Source organism: Acinonyx jubatus, chromosome C2 (genome assembly GCF_027475565.1).
Source record: "Acinonyx jubatus isolate Ajub_Pintada_27869175 chromosome C2, VMU_Ajub_asm_v1.0, whole genome shotgun sequence".
NCBI lineage: Eukaryota > Metazoa > Chordata > Mammalia > Carnivora > Felidae > Acinonyx > Acinonyx jubatus.
The window spans coordinates 69712619-69724506 of record NC_069384.1 but is presented as its reverse complement, the minus strand read 5'-3'; the positions used below and the strand labels follow the sequence as shown (position 1 = coordinate 69724506).

Below are 11888 nucleotides of genomic sequence, written 5' to 3'. Positions count from 1 at the left end.
AAAAAACCCTATTGCTTGCTGCTAACCCAGAGTTTTCTCTTATTTCCATGTGAGACATTATCATCACAGTATGTTTATAGAATCAGGTATACAGTACATGAAAGGATCTGCACTCTACTGCACAGGCTCTCCAGTGAACAGGGTCTAGCAACAGCGTAGTTTTAATATTTCCTGGGAAGTCCACAATTCTGACGTGGTTTTAAATTATAAGAGAACGGTAAAAACAGGAAAGAAAAATTCATCGGGGCATTATATTGCACTATCTGGCAGTGTGAATGAAATGCAAATGTATGAAAGCTTTGAAAACTCTAGAATAATAAAAATTTCCAATTGCCATTCTTTCTTTTTTTATGGAAACCCACAGCTTTAATATATATAAGAGTAATTAACTTGTCTTCATTCTGCTTAAACTTTGAGAGAGAAGAGGTAGAAACTTGATTTACTGGTATTTACTGAGTAGAAAATAGCAAGCATCTTCACAATAGACCAATTTCATCAGCCTTGTAAATAAAATTATTCAGGCAAAGATTATGCTCCGAAATAAATTCTTCGAATAATGTTACAAATTTTCCCTGTAGTTTAATTGCCTAGTTTTTTCCTAGCTCCATCTAGCTATAATATAACCTTTTTATTCCCCATGCTAAGTATCCTGTAAAATACTTTTCCACTTAAATCATTTTTTTGGTACTTGTGTGGTTTCTTTTCCCTTGCCTCAATCTACTTGCAGGAACTGACTTTTTTCCCCTATTAAATTTTATTTTTAGGAAATTCGGTTCAGCACCATCCTTAACAGTGACAATAACCATAACAAGAACAAGAACACGGATCTTCCTCAGTTTATGTTGGGATTAATCCTGACGAACCCTTCGTGAGCTGAAAATATTGTAAGTTGAAAATGCATTTAATACCCCCAACCTAGTGAACATGATAGCTTAGCCTACCTTAGACATTCTCAGAACACTTCCATTAGTCTATGGAAGTTGGGCAAAGCCATGTAACACAACAGCCTCTTTTATAATGAAATGTTGACTTATCGCATGTAATTTGTTGAATATGGTAGTGAAAGTGAGAAACAGAATGGTCGTGTGGGTGCAGAATGATGTGAGTGTACCTGTTGTTTACTCTCCTGGTCTTGTGGTTGACTGGGAGCTGCTGCCCAGCATCACAAGACAGCATCACGCTGCACATCGCTAGCCCGGGGAAAGGATCAAAATGCACAATTCAAAGTATGGTTTCTACTGAATACATATTGCTTTCACACCATCATAAAATCAAAGAATCATAAGCCGAACCATTGGAAGTCAGGAACCATCTGTATTTGCAACATATAGAACATCTAACTATGTGCCAGAAATTGTTCTAAATACATGTATTAATATTTGCTATTCTTAACAACCCTAAGAGGAAGTTACTATTATTAGTCTCATTTTCTAGGTGGGGAACTTGACAGCACAGAGACGTAAAGTAACTAAGGTTGCAAAGCTAGTAAATGGTAGCAAGGCAGGATTCAAACCCAGGAGGATTTAGTTGTGGCTGTGGACTTAACCTTTAGGTTTAATAGGATATTATCCTCATAATGTTGTTTTATTTTACTTTCTTTTCATTTAATTTTTATTTTTTCCTTTCTCACTGATATGATTCCTGTACAAGGCCTTATTTTCATCAATTCTTGTGTTCTTGTGCATCTTGACTTTTCTCTCATGTCTTCCCACGAATCCCTCCACACTATAGTTATCTCACAGCTGATGAAAGTTAGTGCAACTCAGTACTCGGATGCTCCAGGGAGGTGGAGGGCTGCTTGTCTTCCGCAACTCAAGAATTTACTATCTAGGGGCACCTGGATGGCTCAGTTGGTTAAATGTCTGACTCTTGATTTCAGCTCAGGTCATGATCTCATGGTTCATGAGTTCGAACCCCACATCGGGCTCTGTGCTGACAGAGCAGAGCCTGCGTGGGATCCTCTCTCTCTGCCCCTTCCCTGCTCGTGGTCTCTTTCTCAAAAATGAACTTTAAAAAAAACCCAGAATTTATTATCTACACTCTACATCCTAAGTAGGAGAGAGGGCATTCATTAATTTTTTAGAAAACAGCTTTACTGGGGACACCTGGGTGGCTCAGTCGGTTAAGTGTCTGGACTTTGGCTAAGGTAATGATCTCATGGTCCAGCTCCATGCTGACAGCTCAGAGACTGGAGCTGCTTCGGATTCTGTGTCTTCCTTTCTCTCTGCCCCTCCCTAGCTCATGTTCTGCGTCTCTTGCAAAAATAAATAAACATTAAAAAATTTCAAAAATGTAGGGGTGCCTGGGTGGCTCAGTCGGTTAAGCGTCTGACTTCAGCTCAGGTCATGATCTCATGGTCCGTGAGTTCGAGCCCCGCATTGGGCTCTGTGCTGACAGCTCAGAGCCTGGAGCCTGCTTCAGATTCTGTGTCTCCCTCTCTCTCTGACCCTCCCCCGTTCATGCTCTGTCTCTCTTTGTCTCAAAAATAAACATTAAAAAAATTTTTTCAAAAATTTATAAAAAACAGCTTTATTGAAGTACAGTTAATATACAAAGAACTGCACATATTTAATGTGTACAATTTGCTGAGTTTGGACATATGCAAACCCTGTTGCTATCACCACAATCAAGACTGTAGACATATTCAACACCTCTCAGAGTTTCCTTGTATGGCTATCTGTCTGTCTGTCTTTTTTTGTGGTAAGAACACTTAAAATGAGATTTGTTTTTTTTTTTAAGATTTATTTATTTATTTTTGAGAGAGAGAGAGAGAGAGAGAGAGAGAGAGAAAGAGAGCATGAGCTGGGGAGGAGCAGAGAGGGAGTGAGAGAGAATCTTAAGCAGGCTCCGTGCTCTTAGCATAGAGCCTGATATGGGGCTCGAACCCATGAACTGTGAGATCATGACCTGAGCCGAAGTAGGACACTTAACCAACTGAGCCATCCAGGTGCCCATGAGATTTAAGAAAACAAATTTTGAAGTGCACAATACCTTATTGTTAATTGCAGGTACAGTGTTGTACTGCAGATCTTTAGAACTTATCTTACATAACTGAAACTTTATTATACCCATTGAATAACAACTCTCTATTTCCCTTGCCCTCCAGCCCTTGTCAACCACTATTCTCTGCTTCAATGAGATTGACTATTTTAGATATCTGATATAGGTGAAATCATACAGTATTTGTCTTTCTGTGATTGACTGATTTCATTTAGTACAATGTCTTCTTGGTTCATTCATGTTGTCACAAATGGTAGGATTTCCTTTCTTTTAAAGACTGAATAAATATTCTGTTGCATATATACACCTATTCATCTATTAATTTTCTTTACCTATTCATCTATTAATGGGCACTTAACTTGTTTCCATATCTTGGTCGTTAGTTTTAGAATATATCAATGATCTGGAAATGCCCTTCAGATCTGAGGGAGAAACTCAGGGGGAGGTGTCTCAGGCTGAGATGGCCCATGGGAACAGGAAAAGCCATGTTCTCCTGGGTCTTATAGGAATGACAAGATGTAGTGAGGGCAGGCTCCTGTGGACCAATCTCTGACAAGGCTATGAATTTGGAGCTTTGCAAAAAGAAGCCACATTTCTCCTTAAGGTAGAACCAGCCTTGACAAACAGCTTGTGCTGCAGTCAACCATATGGGTAGAGATAGTCCTTCCACATACTTCTGAGCCTGAGACATCCAGGAAACCTGGAGGATGGTTAGTACAGGAGGTTTTGAAGACTTGGTGAAATCTTTGGGGACAAGAGATGGTACGTTCCTCTCCTACAGAAGCGAGAGGGACAAGACTGAAAACCCTTTCCAGAACCAGAGGAAAGGAAAGAGGCACCGGGAGGCACTGAAAATCCTGCCAGTCGGAGCAGTGCTGTCAGCCCTCCATGAGTTAAGTGCATCTCAGATAAGATAGAATGATGGCTGTATGCCACATCTGACCCACAGACATGTTTTGTCTGACATGCTTTCCTGTTTTAAAGAAATGGAGTTAGTTGCCAACATTGATATTTGGGAGAGTTCACTGGATTCCTGATTTCTCTTCATTTCTTGATCTTCAGGAAATCATCAGCTGGAAATGAGTAGTGGCTGTGCCCTTCAGATTGGTTTGAGCTCTCTGGTTCTTCATAGCCCCTTTCACTGTCGATTGTCTTTGCACCTGCCCTTCTTCATCTATTCATGTTACCTGCTTGGCTTGTTGGGCATTTAAGTTTGCCACCTGTGAACTATATCCTGAGCAGCTTCGTCTTTAAAAAATTTTTTTAAAAATCTTTATTTATTTTTGAGAGAGAGAGAGAGAGAGAGAGAGACAGAGTGCGAGTGGGTGAGGAACAGAGAGGGAGGGAGACACAGAATCTGAAGCAGGCTCCGGGCTGTCAGCACGGAGCCCAATGTGGGACTTGAACTCATGAACTGTGAGATCATGACCTGAGCCTAAGTCAGACACTTAACTGACTGAGCCACCCAGGCACCCCTTAAATTTTTTAATGTTTATTTTTGAGAGAGAGAGAGACAGAGACAGAGAGAGACAGAGAGAGAGAAAGCATGCATGTGCAAGCGGGGGAGGGGCAGAGAGGGAGACACAGAATCTGAAGCAGGCTCCAGGATCTGAAGTATCAGCACAGAGCCCAATGCCGGGCTCAAACTCACAAGCAGTGAGATCATGACCTGAGCAGAAGTCTGATGCTTGGCACTCCCTGAGTAGCTTAGTCTAATGTAGATCATCTCTTAAAAGAAATTTCTAGGCCCACTTAACAGATATTTCCTGGAGCTATCTCAAAAAGGGTGTCAAAAAGAGACATTAGCTATATAAACTTAATATTTCAAGAAACCTTATAATTTACCCATAAGAATTATGTTTCTCTTCAGTGATATGTGATGAAATCCTTCAATGAAAGGGGCCTGTGAACTTGTTTAAAAGCGCACCAAGGAAAGTAGGAGTTGCAGATATACCTTGCATCCTATTCAGGAGCCAGTTTTGGGGAGAGAGAACTACATACCTATTAAAACAGCTGAAATAATAAAGAGTGATAACACAAAGTACTGGTGAAGATGAGGAGAAACTAGATCTCTCATACATTGGTAACAGGAATGTAAAATGATATAGCTACTCTGGAAAATAGTTTGGCAGTTTCTTAAAAAATTAAATACACATTTACTACATGACCCATCACTCATACTCTCAGGCATTTATGTGATGAAAATGAAAACTTAAGTTCATGCAAAAAACCTGTACACAGATTTATTTGTAATAGCAAAAAATAGGAAACAACCCAACTGTACCTCATCTGGGGAATGAATGAACACAACCTGATACATACAACAGAGTACTAGTCAGCAACAAAAAGGAATGAACGTTAGATTCCTACAACAATCTGGCTGGTCCTCAAGGGCATTATGTTTAGGTAAAAACTTCAGTCTCAAAGGTTATATGCTGTTGGATTCCATTTATATAACATTCTTGAGATAACTATAGACATAAAAAGCAGATCAGTGGTTACTAGGGGACAGGGATGGAGTAGGGGGGTCAGAAGGGGGGGTGAATTTATGAATACAATAAGGTAGCATAAGGGAGTTCTTCTGCGGTTATAGAACAGTTCTGTATCTTGGTTGTAGTGGTGGTTACACAAATCTATACATAGAATAAGACTACACACACACACACACACACACACAGACACACACACACACATGCAGATTTAAAGCAAATGATAAAAACTAAGTAAGTTCTGTAGTGTAGTTAAAGGTAATGTACCATTGTCAATTTCCTGGTTTTGATATCTTATTAGAACTCTACACGATGTCACCACTGGGAGAAGCTGGGTGAAGGCTAAATGGGACTCTTTCTACTATTTTTGCAACTTCTTGTGAGTCTATAATTACTTCAAAACAAAAATTAGAAAAAAAGAAAGGAAAGTAAGCTGAATGCCTAGGGCTGGTGTTTGCGGAGGTGAGCAAGAGGAGTATGGAGAAGTAAATTGGGGCTGAGAAACATTTCTTGAAGTTTAACCTACAAAAGCCTTAAACTTGCTCCCCATCATCTCTCCTGCTGTCATTACCTCTTTAGTGCTCTTTAGTCTGCCCTTGTTAGACAGTTGTTTCTCTATTGTTCCTGTTATGGTGCTGAGCAGAGAACTATGCTGAAAGGCACACCAATCAATCAATCAATCTCAACCCATTGAGTGGAATCACCAGTCCTTCAATTCTTTTCAGTTATTAGTTTTTCTACTACCTGATATTCAAGAGTGTTTCTTTGCTGCCAGAGGTGTTTTTTATTTTAACACCTGAATTCGATGCCATTGCAGATGCTAGAAGTTGCCAGAAGGCTGTCCTCCAGGTAACTGTCTTATGCTCTAACTTGTATTACTGTTTTATTGCAATTAGCATGCAGAATATGCATTGTCATCTTATTAAAATTTATATTTTCTAATGGAGAAAGCACATGGAGAGTTGATTGTGGAGCTGTGGTTTATCCGTGCTCTTCTTAGTTACCTGTGTCTAAATTAAGCTGACCCTCTGGGCCTTAGCTATTTCTAAACAGGCATCACGTTAATGCCTGGGGGAACATTAACCTTGCAGACACTAATCTAACTCAGTGCCATCACAAGTGCATAATGCGGGAGTTTGGAGCTTTGCCAAAAAGCAGTATTCAAATGAACATTCAGTTGGCAAGGGGTGGGAAGGTGGGCGTGGACAAGGGAAGGAGAACACCAGAAATGGTTATATAGATATTGTAAAGCCTTTCATTTCCCTCTCTCCTCAGAGGTTATGTTTGCTGCAGAGAGATGCTAAATAAATCTTCAGACTGTTCTGAAGAAATCGTGATTAAGGTGCTTCATCCCTTGTTCATAATCACTCAACATTCACTGAGCATCTTTTACGTTACACGGCTGACCTTGTGCTAGGGTGGGGACACAAAGATGAGTAATTGTAAACCACTGCAGTATGCACAAGCACCTCACGGTGCTTAAAAAATGTTAGTTGAATAAAAGCATGTTTAAGGAGGTCACAATTTGGCTAAGGTCACTTAAAGGGCCTCCAACGGACGACACAACTGTACTTCTAGCTCTATATAGATCATTACCAAATCTTTGCCAGAAAGAGTGAGGTTTGGGCCCCAGGTGATGTGACAGGGGAAAACCTGTAAGACCTTGCGCAACAGGGTCCAGGATCTCCTGATCTTTCTTTAGACTCGCACTCTGCTTCTCAGTTTGCAGACGCTAACAGGGTTTGCTGGTTTCAAGGGCTCTGGAGCGCCGTTTCCGGAAACGGTGGCATTTGGGGTGGTGAAGGCCAACGACTGGAGGCAGCGGGGGAGAGGGCAGGTAAGAGAGGAGAAATGAAAAAGCCAAGGCATTTTGGTCAGTAGGTCCTTCACCTAGGTCCCGCCCCTTCCTTTTCCTAGGGCCTGAAACGCACCCGACCCCCGAGCCCTCTCAGGGCGCTAGGCACGGATTATGGATGAAGGCTGACTCCCTATCAAAGAGATTTCCTCAGTGCCGACATTTCTCGAATTGCTTTCATCCGGCCCCAGCTCGGGAAACCTGAGGATTGGGGCCAGCTTCCCCGGCCACGCTGGGCCAGTGACACGCAGGCGCCGGAATCGGAGCCACGCTGGGTCTTCCCAACCTGGTCCCCGGGCCAGGAAGGGAGGGCGCCGCGGAGCGCTTCCCGTGTGCGGGGCTTCCCACAATCCACCGCGCCGGCAGTGGCGGCGACCGCGGCGGCGCTCTAGCCGCGGCATGTCTGCGTCTCGACTGCTCTGGGAGGAGGAAGAGAAGGAGGAAGAGGAGGAGGAGGAGGGGGAGGAAGAGGAGAAAGGCGCAGGGGTGGGAGCTGTTGCTGAAGCTGCCACAGCAAAAGTTCTCTCCCCTCCCCCCTTCCCCTTCTCTCAAGGCCTCTAGGAGGGTTGGAGCTGCCGCCGCCTGCAGTCGGTGACCGCGCGACTCGGCGCCCGCCCGCGGTAAAGCGCTGGGCCTGGCAGGCCCGGGCCCTTGGGGAGGGTGGGGGAGGGGGAAGCGACGGCGCGCGGGGGTAGCGCGCGGCGGTAACGGCCTGACCCCGGAGGGGGGGGGAGCGAGCCGTGGCGAGGCTGGGGGTGGCCTGGGGAGCGGCCGAGGCCGAGCGAAGCGCAGGAGCTGGCTGGGGGACGGGAGGAAGCAGGGCGCGGATGGTGGGTTGGGGGGTTGAGAAAGGATAATGACGGGGGTGGCGGAGGCGAGAAGGCGGCCTCCGAGGCCTGAGGCGGGTGTCAGAGGTAGGGAAGGAGGTGGGAGGTTTGCCGGGGGAGGCCGGAGGGTGCTGGGTGTGGGTGTGAAAAGGCTAGAGAAACACCAGGTCTCTGTCCGTCGTGCCTGGTGCAGTGCTTTATGCACCGCAGGCCTCAGTCACTGTTGCTGCCGGAGTGTTCTTTGGAAGAAGGGAAGGGAAGGGCAGGGGTTGGAGAAAAGGGAATCCTTGCGGGAAACATAGTGGGAGTGTGTTCAGGGAGAGCGGCCAGAGGGAAAGATGCCGGATAGGTGGAGGAATGCAGAGGGTGCCCGTGGAGGAGTATCCAGGAGTCCGGAGGGTGTTCATTGTGCAGATACATTAGGTATTTCGTTATGGAAAGAACTGAAGCGTTTCTAAGGAAAGGAAAGAACGGATACAAGGAGTTTCCGCGAATAGAAAGGATAGCGTTCGAAGCCAGAGGAAGTGCTAAATACTAGAGACTATGAAGAGAATGCATGATAGAATAGACAGATGTAGTAGAATTAATAAATGTTGGCCCAAGGACTAAAGAGTTATTCCAGATGGGCCGGGATGGCCTAGTTCTGAACCTGTTTGGGCTCTTCTGTAGATGACATCTGGTAAGTGTGGGTCCCGCAGTGGTTGGGGGTCACTGAGAATTAGACCTTAGTCTGTAGTTTGATCTGAGACCTTTTAAACCTGCACCAGTGAATATTAGAATCCCTGAAACAGACGGTAAAAAAAACGCCTGGCCTCCAGGGATTCCCTAGGCCGTGAGTTTAGATTTTAGCAAATTTAAAGTACTGTCATTTACTAGAGTCAGGGTGAACACTAATGCCGGAATGGAAATTACTGGACTTGGCGGTTTTCTTCTTCACTGCCCAGCTTATCTGGTCCAGGAGAACTGATGCCATATTATTCACCCCAGGGTTATAATTAATGGTGGGTGGGGGGAGTCCATGCACAGTGGCCTTTCTTTGGAGATTCCATTTGGAGCTCAAATTAGTCTGACTGGATTGGTTCCATAACTCTGGAGCTGGTGGGAGACTTTTTGCTATTCATGGTTCCTGAATGTATACTCTTACGGAGGCATTGTGGTATTGAAGAAAATGCATCAGTCTGCAAAGTATGGGCCTGCAGAATGGAGGATCTAGAATGTCTGTTTTGGTCTTAGGTTGCAAGGAGGTCAGGACTGGTTGGGTTGAGGTTTAGGGGAACCTGAAGAGACTAGATGATTCTAGAGCCAAATTAGAGGGAATATTAGCATTTTCATATCAGGAAATGAACCAAGGCCTATTGGATTTCTCTAGCTCCCACCAGACTGGATTTCCAAGAGGGAAATCTAGGCTAGAACCATACTTTTAAGATTTGCCTGAAAATTATTCACTTTTTATTGTTAAGAAAGACTGTACACATAACATTGTAATATTAATTCAGCTGAAGAAAGGGTAGTATGAAATATCTTTTTATGGAAGTAGAGGGTGGAGGGATTGATGGGGAAGAAGTTTGGGAGAGGGACGGGAAAATTCACTCTTTTATTCGTTTAGCAAATATATCTAAGGAGGATGAGAATTTAGCATTAGAGATGAGAGGGGCTTTTATTAAAAAAAATTTTTTAATGGAAATAAGCCAGGATTACTTTTTTTAAATTTGGAAAACTTTTTATGTCAGTATATTTAAATTTACTTTTTTCAAGGGCTTCAGTATATTACATTGTAGGATGTACCCATTTTTATTGTCATCACAGAATGAGAGGGTCTGTTTTCTTTCCCCTCACCTGCACTGTATATTATCATTTCTTTTAATTTTTGTAACTTTAATGGACTTAAATATAGTATGTCATCATTATTTTTCCCCCTTTTAAATTGTATGGAATTATACATGTACATAATTAAAAAGTAAAATTGTCCTGAGAGAGCTTATAATGAAAAGCTCACAAGGGTGAGCCCTTGTCTCACCTGTCCATCACAATCCCACTTTCCAGAGGCTTCTACTTGTAAGCATTAATTTTTGTAGTTCGTATCATGCTTTTCTTCAGGTCTCCAAGTAATATACATGTACTGTAATTTCTTGATTGATTAAAATGACATTATGAAGGAGTTGAAAGACCTCTGTTAATGAAAAGGATTCGTGTCGCTGATATTATCCCCTTTCTCCTCCTCTCAAACCTTTGATAGTTATTATTTTAGCTTTTTTATTAACTGTATATCTTTAAATAATATGCTTAAATAGAAAGCATTTAAAATTATACTGGAAATAGACTGGGTGAGAAGGTAAAGGGAAGTTTGGTGGATGGATCTGTAAGAAAAACTAGGTTGTAGGAGACATCTTTGCAGCAAAAGGGTTGCTGGTTAGTGATGAGGAAGAGTTGCTTGGCAATGATAGTTATTCATCTTGGAATTAGTTATCAGGTCAACTGTGCAATGTTCTTTGACAGTCTTCTGGAGAGTTTAGAGTGAGGACTCTGGGAATGGATTAAATGACTGCTTATTGTTCTTTCCAGGCTTCTATGGCAATTCTTATAAGAGTTTTTAGGAAGGAGTGAATCGGTGTGGATAATGTGTTTCTTTTTTTGTGGAGGGAGGGAGGGATGGGGAAGTGTGATCGCAGGGGGAAGAGGATGAAGGTCAGGGTATGATGGAGGTGGTGGTAATTTTGTGGGAGGCTGAAGAAAGGGTAAAGAATTCTGAGGACATTTGGATATAGTGGATGTGAAGGGGATTTAAAATTACAGTGGTGAGATAGATTTGTGGCAGTTACAAGGAAATATGCATATTTAAGTCACTAATATGGTGGAAATATGGTGGGAAAAAGTATGCTGCTTATATATTAGGATAGATTAATAAAATATTGGGTTTTTGAAATTTGTATATGGGGCTTAACATCACCAAGTTAGTATGATGGATATGGAAAGAATAGAAAGAACTTGCTCCCCTTTTCGGAAGTCTTGTTTAAGTAACCTTACCTCTTGAGAATCTTCTTTGAGTAAGAAGCATTCACATGTAGATTATATACTGCTAAATCTTGTGTTTGCTTATGGGAATTATTCTCTCTTTGTTTTGCAGAGGGTGGCTAGACTGTACCCTACTCTGGAGCTGAGACTTTCTTAACCTTTGGGGAAACTCAGAACAGTTTAAGTGCTTAGTAAATAACCTGTTGAATGACTGATAGAAAGTAGTTTTCACTGTCGTGATAATAGTGGGACTGTGTGAAATTGCTGAACACCATGGGAGTATTGTAGACTAAATTGTGTGTTTAGAGAGTGAGGGATAAAACGGATATCTGATTGGTGAAGCCTTTAGATTTAAGGGAAGAAGACAGAATGGATTAGAATGTGACTAGAACAATCCTGCAAAAACATTGAAGGGGTGGACCAAAGTTTCTCTTCTAATCTGAGGCTAGTTTAATCTGAATAAATTTTAAATCTGGAGTTGGTGGCTGATTTAATTTCTATTTTCTTACTTCAGATCTAAATGACTAGAGATTTTTTAGCTGTTTTAAGAATCTGATTTAATTCATTTTGGTATGGTAATAAAAAAGTGTTAGGTGCAATTTCTTGCCTCAAGGAATTTATAGTATTTATATTCATTTAGGGGGAGAAGGACAGTTGTGAAGTAATTTAGTAATAGTGTAAGATTTCAGAAAGTTGATTTTTTAA

The 11888-nt window shown here is 42.3% G+C and overlaps 1 protein-coding gene across 4 annotated transcripts in view; it reads left to right on the top strand.

Moving 5' to 3' along the window:
- The first annotated feature begins 7722 nt into the window (after positions 1–7722).
- The window catches only part of ZNF148 (zinc finger protein 148), a 126425-nt gene continuing 122259 nt past the window's right edge, over positions 7723–11888 (top strand). The window contains exon 1 of one of the 4 annotated variants that reach the window (XM_027061063.2): positions 7723–7964. The gene's annotated coding sequence lies outside the window, so the exon portion shown is untranslated. Of the gene's footprint in view, positions 7965–8439; positions 8851–11888 lie in introns of those variants that run through there. The other 3 variants (XM_027061065.2, XM_027061068.2, XM_015082281.3) reach the window with 3 other exon arrangements.